We start from the raw sequence: 22,275 nt of genomic DNA, 5'->3' as shown, positions 1-22,275 counted from the left end.
ATTTTCAAAAAAGAACATGGACTCTTTCCTTGTGTTTAAAATTATATGCAAAATCTCATTTATTATATAGTTATGTTCATGAAGCTGTGTAATCAAAACCAAATTTTTCCTTTCAGAGCTACAGCTATAGGAGATGTATGCATGTTATGTCACAAGTACACGACACATATCCCATTCCAACAGCCTCGAGTAATCTGGTGAATTTTTCATTCTCTGATAAGTTGTTTTTTGTCTGTGCACAATTTAGTCGGCACCAGCAGCCAATCAGCGGTAAGCTGCGTCCACCAATAAGACAGTGTGAGGTCAGTGAGCGGATATTGTGTATGCATGACGCAGTTGACGGACTTAAACGCGACTCTATCGGAAAAAGAACTCTCACCAAATGTCTTTTTGATAACATTGTTTTAATAAGATGTTAATACTACATATATAAAGAAAATTTTAAAAAATGGAAAACAACAAAGCGTAAAACGTTAGCGTTAATAAGAGGGGTAGCGTTTAACTCTGTGTTGTCTGTAATTTTTTTTTAAATTTTCTTAATATAAAACCGGAAACTGTGATATTTTTTGTTGAATTAACTATATATACGCAACAAATTAATTGATTAACATTTGATACACCTTAGTAAGAAAAGTACAATCACCGATTTTAAAACAGCTGTCCGATGTTCTGAAAACAAGCTAGTGTACCTTTAATATTCATTGAATCATGAACATGTTTAATAACGAGAAACGTAGCGATTAAATGATTCCAATATATTCTTCCTAGTCTATGTCCGACATTTTCTTAACATTGCCGTAAGAAAGAAAGAAAGAAAAAGATAGATAGATAGATAGATAGATAGATAGATAGATACTATGCATAAAAGCTACGTTAAATATAATATCAATAGCATATGTTTCCATTCCATTCAATACTTTTTGACCTCTCTTTAAAAGATCACATTTAAAGTAGCTAACGCTCTGTTTACTCATGTAATAAGAATGAATACCTTGCATGCAATTTTGCCCATTTGGTCATTACAAATTGTTTAACTTAAAAAAAATAAGTGCGTAGCTTGTATAAAAATGCCATACTACTTGTATGTATCGCACCAAATTAATACTAGCACGCTTAGTGTGCCAATCGATTGGCTGCAGGTAACAAATCAGTTTGCAAACATGTAAGCATGGCATGTTTAAAGGGGCATGGTAACGATATTAGTCAAATTCTATTTTTCTATTTTTATATTTACAATGCTTTGGGGATGCATTTCTAATGATCCAACAAAATTTGAGAGTCAGTCGTAAAGTTATAAGCAAGATACAGGGCTCATAATTCTTTGCCATGTAAAAAAGGCTCGTGCCCTGCTATTGTTTACATAGGGTCAATATACCAGTAAGAAATCTTTTATAAGCAAACTTGTCTACATTTTTATAGATTTTAAGCATAAATAAACAGTTCCTAAACTTTAACACATTAATTTTAGGTGTTCAGACAGGAATTTTCACTTCATCATTCAAAATGTAAACAAAAGCTTTGTTTACATAGCAAAGAATTGTAAGCTCTGTAACTCGCCTATAACTCAATGAATGACTCTCAAATTTCGGTTGCCTATTAAAATGTCTTTCTGAAGTGTTGTAATTTAAAAAAATAGGTAAAATAATTTTTGACCAAAATCGTGACCATGCCCTTTTAATGTGTTTTTTTACATGGACGTTGTATACTCATCGAGTTAATAATATGATTCACCAAAAGCAAACAGTCCGCATAAAGATCTCTCTATCAGTGTGCAGTGTTCAATAATCAACACACTCATCTGCCGTATTAATGTCATACTCTCAATGAGAGCCCATGCAAAAATTGCCATGATTCTAAATAACTGAAATAGTTGGTGTGATGATGCCCTAAAACGCACAGAAAAACGTCAAAAATTTGTACAAATCTAATGCCCGTTAAACTCAGGAGCCAAACATCAGAGGAAAAATCTTAAAATAATTTTTGAAATTCTTCTGAAAAGGCGATAGATGGTGAATTCATAATATCATATGAATTGTATTAAATACATGATAAGATCATAAAATTATATCGATATATTTATTAAGGTATCCCACTCCTCAATGTTCTTGAATCCAGAAATTCTTCAGAAGTATATAATTAAAATCTGTAGACAAAACATACTTGAAAAAATACAAAGATAAGTGAGGTTAGTGTTCATCCCTCTGAGTTAAGGCCAATTTAATTTGACCTTTTTGAAGCTAAAATGCGATTTCAGCTTGATTACGGATTCGTTGTCAGTATTTTTATATAAGCATTTTTTCCCTTGAAATATCGTTTTTAATTATGCACAATGGTTACACTGAATAGTATGTATACGAAAGAAAATTGAACGAAGCTGCATAAATTTTGTGTGAGGCCTTTTTGCACTTAAAATAGACAATTTCCACAATAGTTACAGTTTGGTTTAAAAAAAACATTTTTGATATCAAGAATTTTATAAGATTAATCAATGCCTAGATATTTATTCAGTATCTTTTGAAATTAATCATCATGGGGGTCTATGATTTCAAATTTTAGATGTATGGCTTCAAAGATAAAATTCTCACAAAAACTGGCTTAAAAATTTCAGACATTTTCTATATATTTGATTTTATGCTTAAGTCTATCATTCTCTAAAAATGTTCTTTTGTTCAAGTTACACAGAACCATAGAAGATGCCACAAACCTAATATGTTAAAATGTGAAAAATTAATAAAATATAATAGAAAGAAAAGTATTTCAATAAACCTTCCACACGAGAAAATAGTTCCCCCAAAACTTGTTTGTTTCTTGAATTTAAAAAGATTTTCCCTACGAATGTTTTTTCATTATGAAATTACGATCTTTCTGCGAGGATTAAATTATTTACATCATATATATCCTCAATACATTTGAAATTTGCGCAATGAAAAAAAACTTGAAGAGTGAGATACTTTAAGGTATCCCACTCCTCAATGTTGTTGTATCAAGATTTTCAAGAGAAGTATATCATTGAAATCTGTTGACAAAACAAACTTAAAAAATACAAAGATAATGGGGGATCAGTATCCATCCCTCTGAGTTATGGCCCATTTAATTTGACCTTTTTGCACCTAAAATGCAATTTCATCCTGATTAGATTTTGTTGTCAGTATTTTTGATTAAGCAAACTTATTTCTTCAAATATTTTTTTTTTTAATTGAATTTATTAATTTCATACAAGAACAAGTATATCATAATGACAAAGCATGAAAGTTTTCAAAAAATGTTAAATGACCTAAATTGAAAAAACTCAGAGAGAGAGAGAGAGAGAGAGAGAGAGAGAGAGAGAGAGAGAGAGGGAGAGAGAGAAAGAGATGAGAATTATGTATATAAATGTTGCCATATTTCCCATCTGTTATTAAATTCATTCATTTTATTTTCCACACCTGCAGTGTATTTTATTGCCTTAATATATGATTCGATCTCATGTAGTACTCCAAGGACTGATAAGTTACTTTTAAAGCATCTGCTTCTGTATATGTATTGCTTAACTAGCATAAATATAACATTGCTCTGTCTAATATTTTCTTTAGTTTTGTATTCTCCAAACATGAAAGTATCTTGATTCAGTTCAATATCTATATTCTTTATTTGACAAAAGTTTATGAAGTTATTAAGAAGCTGCTGTACAGTTGGGCAATTCCACATTAGGTGGCAAATTGTTTCCTCTTCACTATGACATAGATTACAATTTATTTATTCTTGTTAAGTCCACATCATAGTGAATGCCCAAAAGTTTAAAGTTTGTTGTCCATTCGAAATTAATTTCTGTACAGATTTTGTCTTCTGAATACTTTTTACTTCCTATCCATACAATCTTGGTTTTTGCATTATTCATTTTAAGCCCTGACATGATATAAAACTTCTCCAACTCTTCCATTGTTGCATTTAATGACTTTTCAGATCCATCCAGAATTATAACTGTATCATCAGCATACTGTGATATTATATATTCATTATCGTTTATTTTTATACCTTTAATATCTTTGTTATGTTTTATATTTATTGACAATATTTTAGCACATAGCAAAAAAATGTATGGAGAAATAGAGTCTCCTTGTCTGCAGCCTCTTTCTAAATTAAAAAAATTAGATAAGATGCCTGCTTGAGTTACACATGACACAGACTTATTTTGAAAAGTTTTAACCCAATTTGAAATTGACGGGCCAAAATTGAAGTAGGATAGGACTTTATGAATGAATTTCCAAGACACCGAGTCAAAGGCTTTTTCAAAATCAATCATAGCTAGGACTCCAGGAATATTACATATTTCAGTGTAGTTCATTAAATTATATATTAATCTCGTATTTTCGCCAATATATCTGCCTGAAATGAAACCCGATTGGTCTGAACTTATTATTTTGTTTAAAGTGTTTTTAATCCTTCTAGCTATACATCCTGATCCAATTTTATAAACTGTATTAAGTAGAGTTATAGGTCTCCAATTTGCAATGTTAGTTTACTTTTACCCTCTTTTGGTACACATGTTATTATCCCCTGTTTCTGTGTTGATGATAATTCTCCAATTTCATAACCCCAGTTTAAAGATCTTATAATGAAATATCCTAACTTGTTCCAAAACATTTTAAAAAATTCAGCTGTAAAGCCATCACTTCCAGGGCTTTTGTTATTTGACATGTTTTTTAATAGTGTTAATGCTTCATCATATGTAATTTTTCCCTCTAATTTTTCACGTTCTGAGTCATTTAATTTCATAACATCTGTGAAAGTTATTCTATTCAAATCAAATTCCGCTGTATCTACATTTGTTTTTGCATTATACAAATTTTTATAGAAAGTTGCTACTTCTTTTAAAATGTCTTCCAGTTTATTAATTTCTACATGTACATTGTTGTCCTGTTTTATAAGCTTAGGTATAATTTTAGTTACATAATGTCTGTTTTCCAAATTTAAAAAGTAACTGGTAGGTTATTCGCCTTCGCTTAGCCATTTCGCTCGTGATCTAACTAAATTTCCCATTTGCTTATGTTTTCTTATGTTTTCTAGTTCTTGTTTCTTTTCATATATTATATCCATATTCATTTCATAGTCTTCCTCTAATGAGCCTATTTCTTCTATAAGTTTCTGTTCAGCAATTGATCTACTTTTTTTTAAATAGCTTGCAAATGAAATAGTTTTACCCCTGATTTCGATTAGCAGCGTTTCCAAAAATAACTGGTCATTTATAAAAAAAACTGTATTTCAGGGTCTGGTAAATCTAAAATATTTTCCCTATTATATATAGGCAATGCATATTGTTTTTTAATTTCATCAATATGATTATTGATTGATTGTACATATTCAGGTATATTTAAAAGAGAGTTATTAAATTTCAATAGGCCTTTACCATGTTTGATTTAATTCAGTTTCAACAATATCATAATTGGTGAATGATATGACCTATACCTAGTTAATATGTCACATTTTTTAACTTGTGTTATCAATGAAGTTGATATCAGGAAAAAGTCTAGCCTTGCTTGTTTTAATGGATTAGATTTTCTCCAAGTATATCTTTCTATGTTTGGGTGAAATTTTCTATAAATATCTGCTAAATCAAAATAACTAATTAGCTCTAATAGTTTTCCTCTTGCTTTCGGGTTATTTACATGCAAATAATTAAAATAATCTTTGGATGTATCTATAACCATATTATAATCACCTACAATAATTATTTCTTCATTATTTATTCTTGTTATTATGTCTGATAGTGTTTGATAAAAAGTGGGAGAATCTTCATTAGGTCCATATATGCATGCTAAAGTTAATCTCTTATTCTCAATTTTGATATCTAAAGCTAATAAATTCCCATTATCATCCTTCACACACTCATATATATTATATTCAAAATTACTGCTGAAAAGAATTGCAATTCCTCTTGAATTAGATGCATAAGAGTTAAATACAACTTCAAAACCCCATTCGTTTCTGATATTGTTTTCAATTTCCTCTGTGAAATGAGTATCTATCAAACAAAGAATGTTACAGTTTTGTTTTCTGTAATACTCGAAAACGTCTTTTCTTTTTTTATCGTCATTCAGTCCTTGACAGTTTACAGAAAGTATCTTAATGTCCGACATGAGCCGATCGACAGATTATTTTTAACTTACAATTAACATCGCAAACGTGGAAAATAATGTAGTAATTCCAACAAATAAAATTTTGGGTAAACAGTAATGTCAAAGAGAGTGAAAGAAGAGAAAGTATGAAGAAGATAGAATACCTTTGTGTAGACATGCTCACTATAACTATGACACAAGGTAAACGTCAACTTTTGCAATTTCAGTGTCCATAAACACAAACCGGATGTTTTATATGTGCAGTTAAAAAAAGAATGAAATTGTTGAACATAATAAATCCGGAAAAAATTAGGTGGAGTAACTGTACATTTGAAAGTTGGTAAAATGTTCACACGTGTAAATAAATACATTGCACTTAACATTGTGCGAGAAAATTATGGAGTTTTTTTTTTTAGATCCGATATAAATATTCGCAGGGATTCGCAATAAGTTTCGCAAGGAAACCTATTTTATAGGTTGTCCAGTAAGTTAGCAACATCGCACACATGTTCCTCCATAAAATTTGATCTCTCGGGACCCAGTCGCGTGTGACCACTCCGCCGTGTAATGACCACCGCTATATTCTGCATTTGATTAGTTTTTATATAGTGTAGTAAGCGCCTGCCCGCTCCATGCTCCCCATCGTCATAGTATCCTTCTTGGATCCTGCTTGAGGAGTCCGAGAACCGATATACAAGAATTCTGTGATCAGCTGATGCCGAATATGGGTCCAAATTTACTTTTTGGTAAAGGTTTTGGAAATCGCTAGATGATGATACTCTTGCTCAGCTTGCAAATATTTCTTCAAATATTGTTTTTAATTATGCACAATGGTCACATTGAATAGAGGGATTACGAAAAAAAATTGTACAAAGGTGCATAAATTTTTGTGTGACCTTTTTGCACTTAAAATAGACAATTTCTTTAATAGTTACAATTGGATTTGAAAAAAAAAACTTTTTGAATATCAAGGATTTTATAAGATTAATCCAGTTTGCCTAAATATGTATTCAGTATCATTTTGACATAATATAACATGGGGGTCAGTGATGTCAAATTTTAGATATAGGGCTTCAAAGGTAAAATTCTCGCAAAATTTGGCTTAAAAAAATTCAGACATGTTCTATATATATGCATGATTTTATGCTAAACGACTATCACATTCTCAAGATTTGATTTTTGTACATGTCACACAGAACCTATAAAATATGGTAGAAACCTATCAAATGTTAAAAATGTGAGGAATGATTAAAGTATAATAAAAAGAAAAGTAAATTGAAAATTCATGAACTTGCTTCTTTTTGTCATTTTCGCCTAAAAAACCTTCCGCACGAAAAAATAGTTCCCCAAAAAAACTTTATTATTTCTTGAATTCAAATGGATTTTCTGTATGAATGTTGTGTAATTATGAAATAATAATCTATCAGTGATGATTAAATAAATAAAATCATATTCATTTTAAATATAATGATCATCTGCGCAATGAAATCGAAACATGAGGAGTGAGATACCGTAAGTAATGGAAAAAGATGAAACTGTGCTTGGTGTCTTGCAGAGCATTTATGTATGCTATTATTATTTATCGATGTCATGTATATTATCAGTTGTCATTATTAGCTGTATTTGGTCTGTTTAAAATACCTCGCTATTGAATATATTTATATAACGAGCTTCTTATCAAACAATACTGACTCTAAAAAATCCTGTCGTTATATAAAAAATGTCTTTTCCTGTCATCTCCTGTGCCCCTGTCAGCCCCTGTATACGGTCCATGTACATGTGAAACCCTTTCCCTCTGTCAAACACTGTACACTTCCAATTTGTGCCACCGTAAGCCCCAAGCAGCCCCTGTATGCCACTGTCATCCCCTGTAAACCACTACATTTTCCTGTACATGCCCTTGGATTCCCCTGTACGGCTTTGGATTGTTAATGACAGCCTTTTCTGTCATTTTTTATCTTTCGAGCGGAAGACCTTACTATTATTCTTACAAATTTACAGATTTCTTACTATTTTTTTTTCTCCAAGACGCGAACTTTGATCCTTAATAACTCGCTCGTTTGTTCATCGATTCTTTTAAAATGTTCAAGTCTGATAACATGCAGCGCAATGTTGTCTGTTCATATCTATACTACTAAATCAAAATAATAGACTCGAATTTTTTTGCTCTAATACCGATTAATCAGAAGGGTACTGTCTTTTGTTTTATATATTTTAAACACCATTGGTACTTGAAGATTACCAATTTGTTTTTATTTGTTCTCAATCAAGCTTTCTTAATTAATAATCAACGAAAATTCCTCAAAAAATTCCGGAAATCATCTGAATTTTTTGGATTTTACAATCTTGCGCATGCGCATTACATTCACGCTTAATCACAGGGCTCTTTTTTTTTAGTTTCCACAATATCACATTTGCATGGATAAACTTGTAAGCGATAAAATAAATGCGTGTTGAAATATGTTGAATTCTGCCATTATAGAATTTAAACTTTTCAAAGAAAGGTATTTACAGCTTCAAAATGGTTTGTTGTGAACAATTTGACTGTTATTTTCAATGCAATTTTATTAGTCTTCTCCAAAATCGTTTTGGAGCGATTCTGCAATTTTCTGCTATATTACGGTTATATGGGGACATATTTTAACTGTGGTAAAGGCCTTTCCAGAAGCACATTTAGATTATTCCAACTCAGCAGAGTGTAGTGAAATTAATAGCATTATTGTAGGCTTAAAGGTTGGTTATGCAAATGTCAACAATTTACGGTGTTTCGATGTATCTACTTTGTAAATGTCCCATATCATATGCAATGTCAACCCATGCACGCACGGGTCAAAGTATAGTTTTACTTGATGAAAATCCCCTTCCGATTTAGAATTAATCTCCTTTAAGTAAAATTTAACGACTTCTTTTGTCCGTTGGAATTAGCTTTAACAATGACTGGCAGAGTCTCAAAGGTTGGCTGGTTTGAAAGGTGATACATTGAATAGGTGCAAGACATATTTCATTTGTTATTTAAATGCAAATAAAAGGAGTTGTATAGGTGTTGAAACAAAGGTTAGAAAAAACGTGCAGAAAATTTCCCGTATTTTCCGTTATAGTTTTCTACCTGATAATAATTTGTTATGAGATGTATTTTAGTTTTTGGTCTTACTGAGACCTTTCATTCGGTATACAGAAAAGGGGGCTGGCCCCTATAATTAGGGAGTTAGAGGCGTCAACAGTGTGTTTTAATGACCTGTAAAGGAATGAACATTTCTAATGCTCTTTTGAAGCAAAGTTGTAAAGAAATTAATTCCGAATCCTTTGATAATTTGATAATTTCGTAATTTATAGTCAGTATCTGCAATAAAATGTTTTGTCAGTTCGGTCCATTTTTGTGGGGAGTGCACGTTTAGAAAGTTATGCAATGGCTTTTTGTAATGCACTAACTATACACGCAGCGTGTAAAGATGATTCCACATAAGATTCCTAAATGTTTTTATTCATATGTACATTTTCATTTCATAGAGATACACATCTTTGACCTTATTTTTGTTGCTTGTTTCAAAACTGTGCCCTTCTCTATATTAAGATGCATTTCGAGACTCAGGTAACCGATCGATAGCAGAGTCGCTAGCTATATTCAGGCCGTCGCCTAGACGACAGTGCGTGTGCTTGTAGAGCTGGACGTACACATGTTTAACGTCCCACTCTTTTACTGTAACGGAGACATTTTGAATTGTTTTAGTACTGGGAGATGTGTTAAAAAAATGGTTCCAATGCATGGTAATTAAACTAACTTTTCTACAATACTCGGCCGTCATATAAAGCATAATGTGTATTACTTGCATGACAAATGCACGCTGGCAATTTAAACGAACACGGGATTGCTACCGATAGAACATTTATTTTAAAGCAAAACAAAATACTAATTTACGATGAAGATAATATTATCATCGTGGAGATGATTTTAAAAAGTGAACTTAATATTCGTATATGATAATATTTGAATCCAAAGCCGCTTATTTTAAGTTACTGCTATTAAGGATATTAATTATGACTTGCCCCGCGTTTCGCGTTTTTTATTTGCAAAACATCTACAAACGAAAATACCAAACAACCTTCAGCAGCAATTTATAAATTATTCATTACATACACAATTATAAAGAGGTAATTAATTAAATCTTATAAATGCTTTGTAATTGTACTCGCTATCTTCTATGGAAAAAAGTGGCATGGAAAAAATGTTGTTCAATGTTCATCAAATACGCTGTAGCTTTAGCAATCGAAAATAATTAAGACATTGTATATTAATAGATTGACACATTAACAAACATTCAGACCCGCAAAGTGTTTTTAAGATTTTCCGTTTCCAACGGAAGACCTTATAGTTTTCGTACTGTTTCTTATTATTAAGGTATTCCGTTTCCAACAGAAGACCTTATAGTTTTCGTACGATTTCTTATTATTAAGGTCTTCCGTTTCCAACCATAATTCTATACCTTTTTTAAATTTTCAAATCGTCACTTCCGGTACCGAGTTACAACCGATTTTCTATTTTTACGACCTATTTGGTGCCGAGCTGATCTCAGAAATTATCAGAGCTATAACTATAAAATTTTAAGGATAGGTAGTCTATAGTTTTAAGTTGTGCACTATTATGTTGTTTTACGCTAGTGGCTCCATTCCTTAGTGCTCGACTAGGCACGAAAATTGGGTATAAATTTTTATTCAAAATGTTCATACGTTTTGATATGTATCTTTTTATCTGTAGATATTTTGTTAAAACATATATAACAAAAGTGGTAGATAATCAAACATTCTTTCAACAAAATCAAGAAAAGGGGCTGGCCCTTTTTTAGGGGCAAAGACACTCGTAAACTATATTACTAATAACTTAAAAACGATAACGATTTTGTAATGCATTATAGAAACAAAGTTGTTGATCGTAACAATATCTATCAAAAAAAATCATTGCCACGCCAATTTATTACGTAATTAGGGATTTTTAGGCGTCAAAGTACTTAAACTTTGACGCAATATATCTAGAGAAGGAGACATAGTTTGTTAAACATTGTAGAAGAGAAAATATTTGCATTGATGATTCTAAACGATTCCATTCATCAAATCACCAATTTATGTCCCCATTAAGGATCTAAATGGCTGGCCCCTAAACTTTTCAATTATTTGTATCTCAAAAATGATCAACAATTTTAGATAGGTGTAAGAACAAAAAATGTTAGTATGTATTCTTAAGACATTTTTAATGAAATCATGAGAAGGGGGCTGGTCCCTTTAATTAGTGGCCAGGCTACTCAAGAACTCTGCTACAAATAACTTTAAAACGATCAAGATTGTGTAATGCATTATAGAAGCAAAGTTGTTGATCGTAACAATATCAGTTTGAAAACTCATTGCCACACCCATTGATGGCGTAAGTAGTGATTGTAGGGAACTAAAATCTTAGATCTTTAATGTGTTGTATGTGAAAAAGGAAAACAGTGTGTTAAGCATTTTAGAGGATATTGTTAGTCGTATCTATTATCTGAAAGGGAGGGGTTGAGGGGGAAATCTGATTTCATTGATATTTTAATTGACTCGTTTAAAAAAATGAACGGAAGACCTACTCGTTACTCGTAACGAGATCGTATCTAGTTAAGGTCTTCCGTTTCCAACGATGATTTTATCATGTGTTACGAAATTAAGGGTTTTTAGGGGCCAAAAGTCCAGAATTTTGATCACCTATATTTCAGAAAGGAAAAATATTTTGAATTGCAGTACAGAAGAAAAGTTGTTCAAAATTATGTTTTCAACAATCTGCAACCTTCAAAATTTCGTTAAACGGCCCCTTTCAAGAGAAAAGGGATCGGCTCCTAAAACCTTCTTTCTCATATATTTCAAAAACGGTAACGAATTTCTAAACACTTATTGAAAACAATGTGTAAAGAATTAAATGACCTTTTATTTGATATCAAGAAAAAGGGGCTGGCCCCTTCAATTAGGGATCCAAAGGGTTCATTACCCTTTTATCTATATCTCTTTACTGAGGGATATTTTGTGATACGTTATAGAAGCAAAAATGTTTATCTAAAAGTTTTGTATCGAAGAAATGTAATGAGTTTATCGTTTGTTATGTAATTAGGGGCTTTTAGGGGCCAAAAGTCCAGAATACTGATCACCCATATCTCAGAAAGGAAAACTATTTTGAAATACTGAAGAAAGGTTGTTCTAAATGATGTTTTCAACAGTATGCAACCTTCAAAATTTTGTTAAGCGGCCCCTATAAGGAGATAAGGGATCGGCCCCTAAAACGTTCTTTCCTTTTTATCTCAAAAACGGTGACAAATTTCCAAACACTTTTGACAAAATTTGTTCAGAATTAAAAGACTTCTGATTTGTTTTCAAGAAAAAGGGGCTGGGCCATTAAATAAGGGGATATAATGACTTGAAGGTCTTTTATCTATAGCCGTTTACTGAGTGCTATTTTGTCATAGGCTATTAAAGCTGAAAACGGTAAAATATGTTTTTATATTCTATCAATTTAATGATTTTCTCTTGCGTTACCTTATAAGGGTTTTTTAGGGGTCAGAGGTAACGAAGTTTAATCTTTTCTATCTTTTTCCATATTAAATTTTGTTGTCGAAAATCAAAGTCGATGATGTCATATTGCTTACAAAATCGGACGGAAGACCCCCTCGTTGCTCGCAATGAGATTGTGTCTAGTTAAGGTCTTCCGTTTCTAACGGAAGACCTTATTGTTTTCGTACTGTTTCTTATTATTAAGGTCTTCCGTTTCCAACGGAAAACCTTATTGTTTTCGTACTGTTTCTTCTTCCTCTTTTTTTTTTTTCAAATTTTGTGCACGAGATTTCTCGAAATCTTTTCGACCGAACTCGACCATTTTTTCACAGATGTTTGGGGGTATTCAAAACTTGATCCATTTTTGTTATTTTTTTCGTAATTTTTTCCGGTACCGAATTACCGGCCATTTTGTAATTTTTGACGACCCATTATGTGCAGCTATAAACTCGGAAACCATAAGAGATATGAATATGAAATTTTCAGTATAAGTAGACTATAGTTTGAAGTTGTGCAGAATGTAGTTGTTTAACACCTGTTGCGCCATTTCTTGCAGCTCGCCAGGGCGCAGAAATTGGGTACGAATTTTCACTCAAACTTTTCATACGTTTTGATCTGTATCTTTTTATCAGTTGATATTTTATTAAGACATATATAACAAAAGTGGTAGGGAATAAAACGTTTTTTCCAATAAAATCAAGAAAAGGGGCTGGTCCTTTAAATTAGTGGCCAATACACTCATAAACTCTATTACACATATCTTAAAAACGATAAACATTTTGTAATGCATTATAGAAGCAAAGTTGTTGATCGTTACACTATCTATCAGAAAAAAATTATTGCCACGCCCATTCATTACGTAATTAGGGACCTTTGACGCAATATATCTAGAAAAGGAAACATATTTTGTTAAGCTTTGTAGAAGAGAAAATGCTTGCATTGATAATTCTCATCGATTCCATCAATTTTTCCACCAATGTCTGTCCCCATTAATGATCTAGAGGGCTGGTCCCTAAAATATTCAATCATTTGTATCTAAAAAATGAACAACAATTTTAGATACGTTACTCATAACAAGATCGTATCTAATTATTAAGGTCTTCGGCTTCCAACGGAAGACCTTATTGTTATTGCTTTGTTTCTTTTCCTCTATTATTATTCTTTTTTTCTCCCATGTTTTCTCCAAAACGCTTCAGCCGATTTTGATAAAACTTTTAGATCTTGTTTATGACCAAAATGTGTAGAAAAGGTACGTGGGATTTTTTTGGTCGTCACTTCCGGTCCCGAGATATTAAAGATTTTATGTTATTGCTTGTTCACGAGTTTTCTAGCCGCAGTGTACGACGCATATCCGAACGTCCGCCGTCACTTTCGATCGTCACCGGAAGGAAAGAAAATAAAATCATTTTTTTAACTTTTTTGATTTGAAATTTTTATTTTGTTACTATTCGATAGAGACACATTCAGAATATAAAATCCGTTTTAAAATCGATCCACGCATTCTCGAGATTTTAGGCTTCAAAGTCTTAAAGCGAACGTCCGCGTAGCTCAGTCGCTAAAGTGGTGGATTTGTGCCCAGGCGACCCGGGTTCAGTTCCCGAGTGTCGAACGTGTTTTCTTTCTTAATTGATGTTTTTTTAACGATTTTATCTTTAAAATGATGGATTTTAATGTTTTCGTTTTATGTTTATTGTAAATAGGAATAATAGCAGCTTTTTTTTTCATTACAAATAGATAGCTTGTTTCTGTCAGTAGTTCGCTAAATTCAAACGCTCGTCGCATCGCAGGCATCAAAGACGTGCCGCCAAAGTACCCCTGCAGTACGCTGGGTTGCTTTGTTGGCATCAAAGAAATGCCGCCATCTTAATGACACACACAATATTTAGCAATGCACCCACGTTTAAGTAAGTATTCTACATGACCTTAACAGGAGGACTGATTAGTATTTATTCACATATATAGATACACGCATGCATGTATATAAATGTGTTTATTGACATACGTTGCTGATATACTGATTCCCTAAACACTATAAAAAAACTAGAAAATAAATCTCTCTCTCTCTCTCTCTCTCTCTCTCTCTCTCTCTCTCTCTCTCTCTCTCTCTCTCTCTCTCTCTCTCTCTCTCTCTCTCTCTAAAGTACAAATGTTTTAGCATTTGAATAAGAACTAGTTCAGGTAACATGCAGTTAATTGGATTGAGGCTAAATGTACATTGGCGTCCAAAAATTATACATGTATTTATTTCAAGTTACGGGATAATATCTATGGATTCAAATAATTTGAATTCATTGTTTAATGATTGTCTTCTTACTGATTGGAAGTCAACGCTAAACAGTCATTTTTTTTTAAGACGGTGTACTTTTTCCTTTTTTTGCATGTCTTTAACTGATACAAATCTGTTGCCTGTCTGGGATTAAGAAAAACCTCCGAAGTTTATACACGTAACTATACAAACGAACGGGTGACTGCGACAAGGTTTGAAAACTGACCACCCTTTTATGAGTGAATAAACAGATGTAAAAAATATCAATTGTTACATCTTTCAAACAACGCTTATACATTGTTCTAACATAATAATTGAGTTGCGTCAAGCGAAAAGGGACCTTCGTGACATAGAATTATTACGTCACAATAACGCTGCAAAGATGTGACGTTTTTACGTCTGCTTGTTTACCGGAAAAAGGGGAAGAAAACGCACGACGTTAATGATCGTATTATATCTATATGTAATGTAAATAAAAGTGTGACCATCGATCCTGCTGTATTCATCTTTCATGGATTTACAGGAACCTTTTTTAATTTTATGACATGTGCATTTATATTATACGACGCTTCATGAAACAAACATATATGTATAGGGCCTATCTATATGATAATTATACGCCTTTGTAGTTGTCTGACGTTAACTAACTGTACATAAATCGTTAGAAGTAACAGTACACATTTCAAACAAATGCAATTCTAATAAAATAGCAATTAATAGCTCCATCCGTTCAGAGGATCTGAAAGCAGAATTCGTAGACATCTTGCTGTCACTGAAATAATGCATGTTGATCAAGAAGTAACGTACGCACTGTCAACACGTAATCTTAAGTTATTGTTAGCGGTATCTATAGACTTAGTCATTAATGCAATGTTTTGGTATGAAATATTTCTTCTTTTTTTTTTTTTGCTAAACCAAATATATTTAATAGCAGAATAAATTGTGATGACAACGATCATGAAATATTCCTTTTGATAGATGTGTACATTATTTACTTCCCATACTTCTAAGACCCCATAGCGTAGTGGTATGAGTCTAAACTCTAATATTAGAGGTACCGGGATCGAGCCCTCGTCGCAGCGTGATGAATGTTGAAAATTTTAGCAATGGAAGTAAATAAACTCCTTTTGCAAAAATTTTCTGCTTATTAATGCCGTTATCAGTTAACTGCTTTACTTTCATTTCCATGAAGATATTATTGTTTTGATACAAAGATTATTTTAAAAAAGGGGGGGGGGGGGGCTGTCAGTTGATTAATTGCAACCCGATGAATTGTGTAAAGGGTCCTATCCTATATTAATTTTTAAATACACAAACGAAACAAAATTAACAGGCTTGAGACGACTTGATTGATGAGTTCCTCCCTCGTCATAGACACGTGACAAGTGCACCTTCTGATGAAGAAAGTGATAGCGATGCGGATAGGAACCGCGTTCATGATGATGTTTTAAGAGAACGAATAGACCTGTTTACTCGAAGTAATGGCGATGACTATAGCGAAGAGATTGAAAGTGAAGACGACAACGTATCATGTAACGGAAAAAGTGATATACAGAGTTTGAAAGTAAAGGTTTTGACTTCTTGTTCATGTGGAAAAAATTGCTTAGACAGTGTCCCATTAGATGATATCCAGAACTCGATCTTGGCATTAAGAGAACTTTCAAGAGAGGAAAGAGACATGTTTATCATGGGGAAACTTTCGTGCAATTCGAATAGCTGTACACAGAGAGGAAAGGAAAGAAAAAGGAAGAGATACACTTTTTGCATATGGTGTTGGTTCAAAATATGTGAAGAATATTGTGTCCCACATGAACGAAAATGGGTGCATACCAAGAACGCACAAAAACAAAACTAGACGCCCTAGCAACGCTTTCTGCTTTGATGACCTGAAAAATGCAGTAGACTTTATTCAGAATTACGCTGAAGAGTTTGGACTCCCTTAGCCCAATGTGAAATACCAAGGACATCCTCACATCTTTGTGCCGTCATCTGGTAACAAGTCATCTCTGCATTCAACCTACGTCACATCATGTACTGAAGCAAACAAACGACACGCTGGTCTTACAACATTTAAGCTTCTCTGGAGAGACTGCTGTCCCCATATCAAGTATATGACTCCACGTTCTGACATCTGCCCAAGATGTGAGAATCACCGGGCCAACATATCTACAGCTGCTGGACAACAGGAAAAACAGGAGCATCTGCAGGCTTTCACTGAGCATTTGTTAATGGTGGAGAAAGAGCACCAGGTAGTTAAAACATTTTGATAATATATCAGAAATGTTTTTCTATTTCTCTGTAATTTGTCTATGTTATTGATTGACATTATTTATCATTTGCAGGTGTATAACAATGTGGTAAAGAATGCGAGAAAAGAAATGGAGCTAAATCACAGACATGCTGGAGTAATCCCCCCTTGTTCAACCAATCTTAAGGATGTTAACTACACTTTTGACTTTTAACAGGCTCTCTCCATCCCTTACCATGCTGCACAACTTCAAACTATAGTCTACTTATACTGAAAATTTCATATTCATATCTTTTATGGTTTCCGAGTTTATAGCTGCACATAATGGGTCGTCCAAAATTACAAAATGGCCGGTAATTCGGTACCGGAAAAAATTACGAAAAAAATAACAAAAATGGATCAAGTTTAGAATACCCCAAAACATCTGTGAAAAAATGGTCGAGATCGGTCGAATAGATTTCGAGAAATCTCGTGCACAAAATTTTGAAAAAAAAAGGAAGAAGAAACAGTACGAAACGGAAGACCTTAATAAGAAACAGGTCGAAAACAATAAGGTTTTCCGTTGGAAACGGAAGACCTTAATAATAAGAAACAGTACGAAAACAATAAGGTCTTCCGTTGGAAACGGAAGACCTTAACTAGACACGATCTCGTTGCGAGCAACGAGGAGGTCTTACGTCCGATTTTGTAAGCAATGAGACATCATCGACTTTGATTTTCGACAACAAAACTTAATATGGAAAAAGATAGAAAAGATTAAACTTCGTTACCTCTGACCCCTAAAAAACCCTTATTAGGTAACGCAAGAGAAAATCATTATATTGATAGAATATAAAAACATACTTTACCGATTTCAGCTTTAATAGCCTATGACAAAATAGCACTCAGTAAACGGCTATAGATAAAAGACCTTCAAGTCATTATATCCCCTTATTTAATGGCCCAGCCCCTTTTTCTTGAAAACAAATCAGAAGTCTTTTAATTCTGAACAAATTTTGTCAAAAGTGTTTGGAAATTTGTCACCGTTTTTGAGATAAAAAGGAAAAGACGTTTTAGGGGCCGATCCCTTATCTCCTTATAGGGGCCGCTTAACGAAATTTTGAAGGTTGCATATTGTTGAAAACATCATTTAGAAGAACCTTTTTTCAGTATTTCAAAATATTTTTTCCTTTCTGAAATATAGGTGATCAAAATTCTGGACTTTTGGCCCCTTAAAACCCCTAATTACAGAACACACAATAAACTCATTACATTTCTTCGATACATAACTTTTAGATAAACATATTTGCTTCTATAACGTATCACAAAATATCCCTCAGTAAAGAGATATAGATAAAAGAGTAAAGAACCCTTTGGACCCCTAATTGAAGGGGCCAGCCCCTTTTTCTTGATATCAAATAAAAGGTCATTTAATTCTTTACACATTTTTTTCAACAAGTGTTTAGAAATTCGTTACCGTTTTTGAAATATATTAGAAAGAAGGTTTTAGGGGCCGATCCCTTATCTCTTGATAGGGGCCATTTAACGATATTTTGAAGGTTGCATATTGTTGAAAACATCATTTTGAACAACTTTTCTTTTGTACTGCAATTCAAAATATTTTTTCCTTTCTGAAATATAGGTGATCAAAATTCTAGACTTTTGGCCCCTAAAAACCCTTAATTTCGTAACACATGATAAAATCATCGTTGGAAACTGAAGACCTTAACTAGATACGATCTCGTTACGAGTAACGAGTAGGTCTTCCGTTCATTTTTTGAACGAGTCAATTGAAATATCAATGAAATCTGATTTCCCCCTCAACCCCTCCCTTTCAGATAATAGATACGACTAACAATATCCTCTAAAACGCTTAACACACTGTTTTCCTTTTTCACATACAGCACATTAAAGATTTAAGATTTTAGTTCCCTACAATCACTACTTACGCCTTCAATGGGTGTGGCAATGAGTTTTCAAACTGATATTGTTACGATCAACAACTTTGCTTCTATAATGCATTACACAATCTTGATCGTTTCAAAGTTATTTGTAGCAAAGTTCTTGAGTAGCCTGGCCACTAATTAAAGGGACCAGCCCCCTTTTCATGATTTCTCTAAAAATGTCTTAAGAATACCTACTAACATTTTTTGTTCTCACACCTATCTAAAATTTTTGATCAATTTTGAGATACAAATAATTGAAAAGTTTAGGGACCAGCCCTCTAGATCCTGAATGGGAACATAAATTGGTGATTTGATTAATGGAATCGATTAGAATCATCAATGCAAATATTTTCTCTTCTACAATGCTTAACAAACTATGTCTTCTTCTCTAGATATATTGCGTCAAAGTTTAAGTACTTTGACGCCTAAAAATCCCTATTTACGTAATAAATGGGCGTGGCAATGATTTTTTTTTTGATAGATATTGTAACGATCAACAACTTTGTTTCGATAATGCATTACAAAATCGTTATCGTTTTTAAGTTATTAGTAATATAGTTTACGAGTGTCTTTGCCCCTAAAAAAGGGCCAGCCCCTTTTGTTGATTTTGTTGAAAGAACGTTTGATTTTCTACCACTTTTGTTATATATGTTTTAACAAAATATCTACAGATAAAAAGATACAGATCAAAACGTATGAACATTTTGAATAAAAATTTATACCCAATTTTCGTGCCTAGTCGAGCACTAAGGAATGGAGGCACTAGCGTAAAACAACATGATAGTGCACAACTTGAAACTATAGACTACCTATCATGAAAATTTCATAGGTATAGCTCTGATAGTTTCTGAGATCAGCTCTGTACCAAATAGGTCGTAAAAAAAAAGAAAATCGGCTGTAACTCGGTACCGGAAGTGAAAATTGAAAAAAAAAAGTATAGAATTATGGTTAGAAACAGAAGACCTCAATAATAAGAAATCGTACGAAAACTATAAGGTCTTCTGTTGGAAACGGAATACCTTAATAATAAGAAACAGTACGAAAACTATAAGGTCTTCCGTTTGTTAATGTGTCAATCTATTAATATACGTGTTAATTATTTTCGATTGCTAAAGCTACAGCGTATTCGATGAACATTGAACAACATTTTTTCCATGCCACTTTTTTTCCATAGAAGATGGCGATTACAATTACAAAGCATTTATAAAATTTAATTAATTACCTCTTTATAATTGTGTATGTAATGAATAATTTATAAATTGCTGCTGAAGGTTGTTTGGTATTTTCGTTTGTATATGTTTTGCAAATAAAAAACGCGAAACGCGGGGCAAGTCATAATTAATATCCTTAATAGCAGTAACTTAAAATAAGCGGCTTTGGATTCAAATATTATCATATACGAATATTAAGTTCACTTTTTAAAATCATCTCCACGATGATAATATTATCTTCATCGTAAATTAGTATTTTGTTTTGCTTTAAAAGAAATGTTCTATCAGTAGCAATCCCGTGTTCGTTTAAATTGCCAGCGTACATTTGTCATGCAAGTAATACACAATATGCTTTATATGACGGCCGTGTATTGTAGAAAAGTTGAGTTTAATTACCATGCATTGGAACCATTTTATTAACACATCTCCCAGTACTGAAACAATTCAAAATGTCTCCGTTACAGTAAAACAGTGGGACATTAAACATCTGTACGTCCAGTTCTACAAGCACATGCACTGTCGTCTAGGCGACGGCCTGAATATAGCTAGCGACTCTGCTATCGATCGGTTACCTGAGTCTCGTAATGCATCTTAATATAGAGAGGGGCACAGTTTTGAAACAAGCAACAAAAATAAGGTCAAAGATGTTAATCTCCATGAAATGAAAATGTACATATGAATAAAAACATTTGGGAATCTTATGTGGAATCATCTTTACGCGCTGCGTGTTTAGTTAGTGCATTACAAAAAGCCATTGCATAACTTTCTAAACGTGCACACCCCCACAAAAATGGACCGAACTGACAAAACATATTATTGCAGATACTGACTATAAATTACGAAATTATCAAATTTAATACTACAGAATGATTCGGAACTAATTTCGTTACAACTTTGCTTCAATAGTGCATTAGAAATTTTCATTCCTTTACAGGTCATTAAAACAAACTGTTGACGCCTCTAACTCCCTAATTATAGGGGCCAGCCCCCTTTTGTGTATACCGAATGAAAGGTCTCAGTAAGACCAAAAACTAAAATACATCTCATAGCAAATTATTATTAGGTAGAAAACTATAACGGAAAATACGGGAAATTCTCTGCACGTTTTTTCTAACCTTTGTTTCAACACCTATACAACTCCTTTTATTTGCATTTAAATGACAAATGAAATATGTCTTGCACCTATTCAATGTATCACCTTCCAAACCAGCCAACCTTTGAGACTGCCAGTCATCGTTAAAGCATATTCCAACGCACAAAAGATGTCGTTAAATTTTACTTAAAGGAGATTAATTCAAAATCGGAAGGGGATTTTCATCAAGTAAAACTATACTTTGACCCGTGCGTGCATGGGTTGACATTGCATATGATATGGGACATTTACAAAGTAGATACATCGAAACACCGTAAATTGTTGACATTTGCATAACCAAACCTTAAGCCTAAAATAATGCTATTAATTTCACTACACTCTGCTGAGTTGGAATAATCTAAATGTGCTTCTGGAAAGGCCTTTACCACAGTTAAAATATGTCCCCATATAACCGTAATATAGCAGAAAATTGCAGAATCGCTCCAAAACGATTTTGGAGAAGACTAATAAAATTGCATTGAAAATAACAGTCAAATTGTTCACAACAAACCATTTTGAAGCTGTAAATACCTTTCTTTGAAAAGTTTAAATTCTATAATGGCAGAATTCAACATATTTCAACACGCATTTATTTTATCGCTTACAATTTTATCCCTGCAAATGTGATATTGTGGAAACTAAAAAAAAAGAGCCCTGTGATTAAGCGTGAATGTAATGCGCATGCGCAAGATTGTAAAATCCAAAAAATTCAGATGATTTCCGGAATTTTTTGAGGAATTTTCGTTGATTATTAATTAAGGAAGCTTGATTGAGAACAAATAAAAACAAATTGGTAATCTTCAAGTACCAATGGTGTTTAAAATATATAAAACAAAAGAC

At 32.8% G+C, this 22,275-nt stretch overlaps 1 protein-coding gene across 1 annotated transcript in view; it reads right to left on the bottom strand.

The window, feature by feature from the left end:
* LOC105333533 (D-beta-hydroxybutyrate dehydrogenase) overlaps positions 1-22,275 on the bottom strand; it is a 359,470-nt gene that overhangs the window by 275,294 nt on the left and 61,901 nt on the right. The window lies entirely within an intron of this gene.

Source organism: Magallana gigas, chromosome 1 (assembly GCF_963853765.1).
Source record: "Magallana gigas chromosome 1, xbMagGiga1.1, whole genome shotgun sequence".
Taxonomy (NCBI): domain Eukaryota; kingdom Metazoa; phylum Mollusca; class Bivalvia; order Ostreida; family Ostreidae; genus Magallana; species Magallana gigas.
Note: the sequence above shows the minus strand (reverse complement) of the source record. Positions and strands in the feature narration are given on the sequence as shown.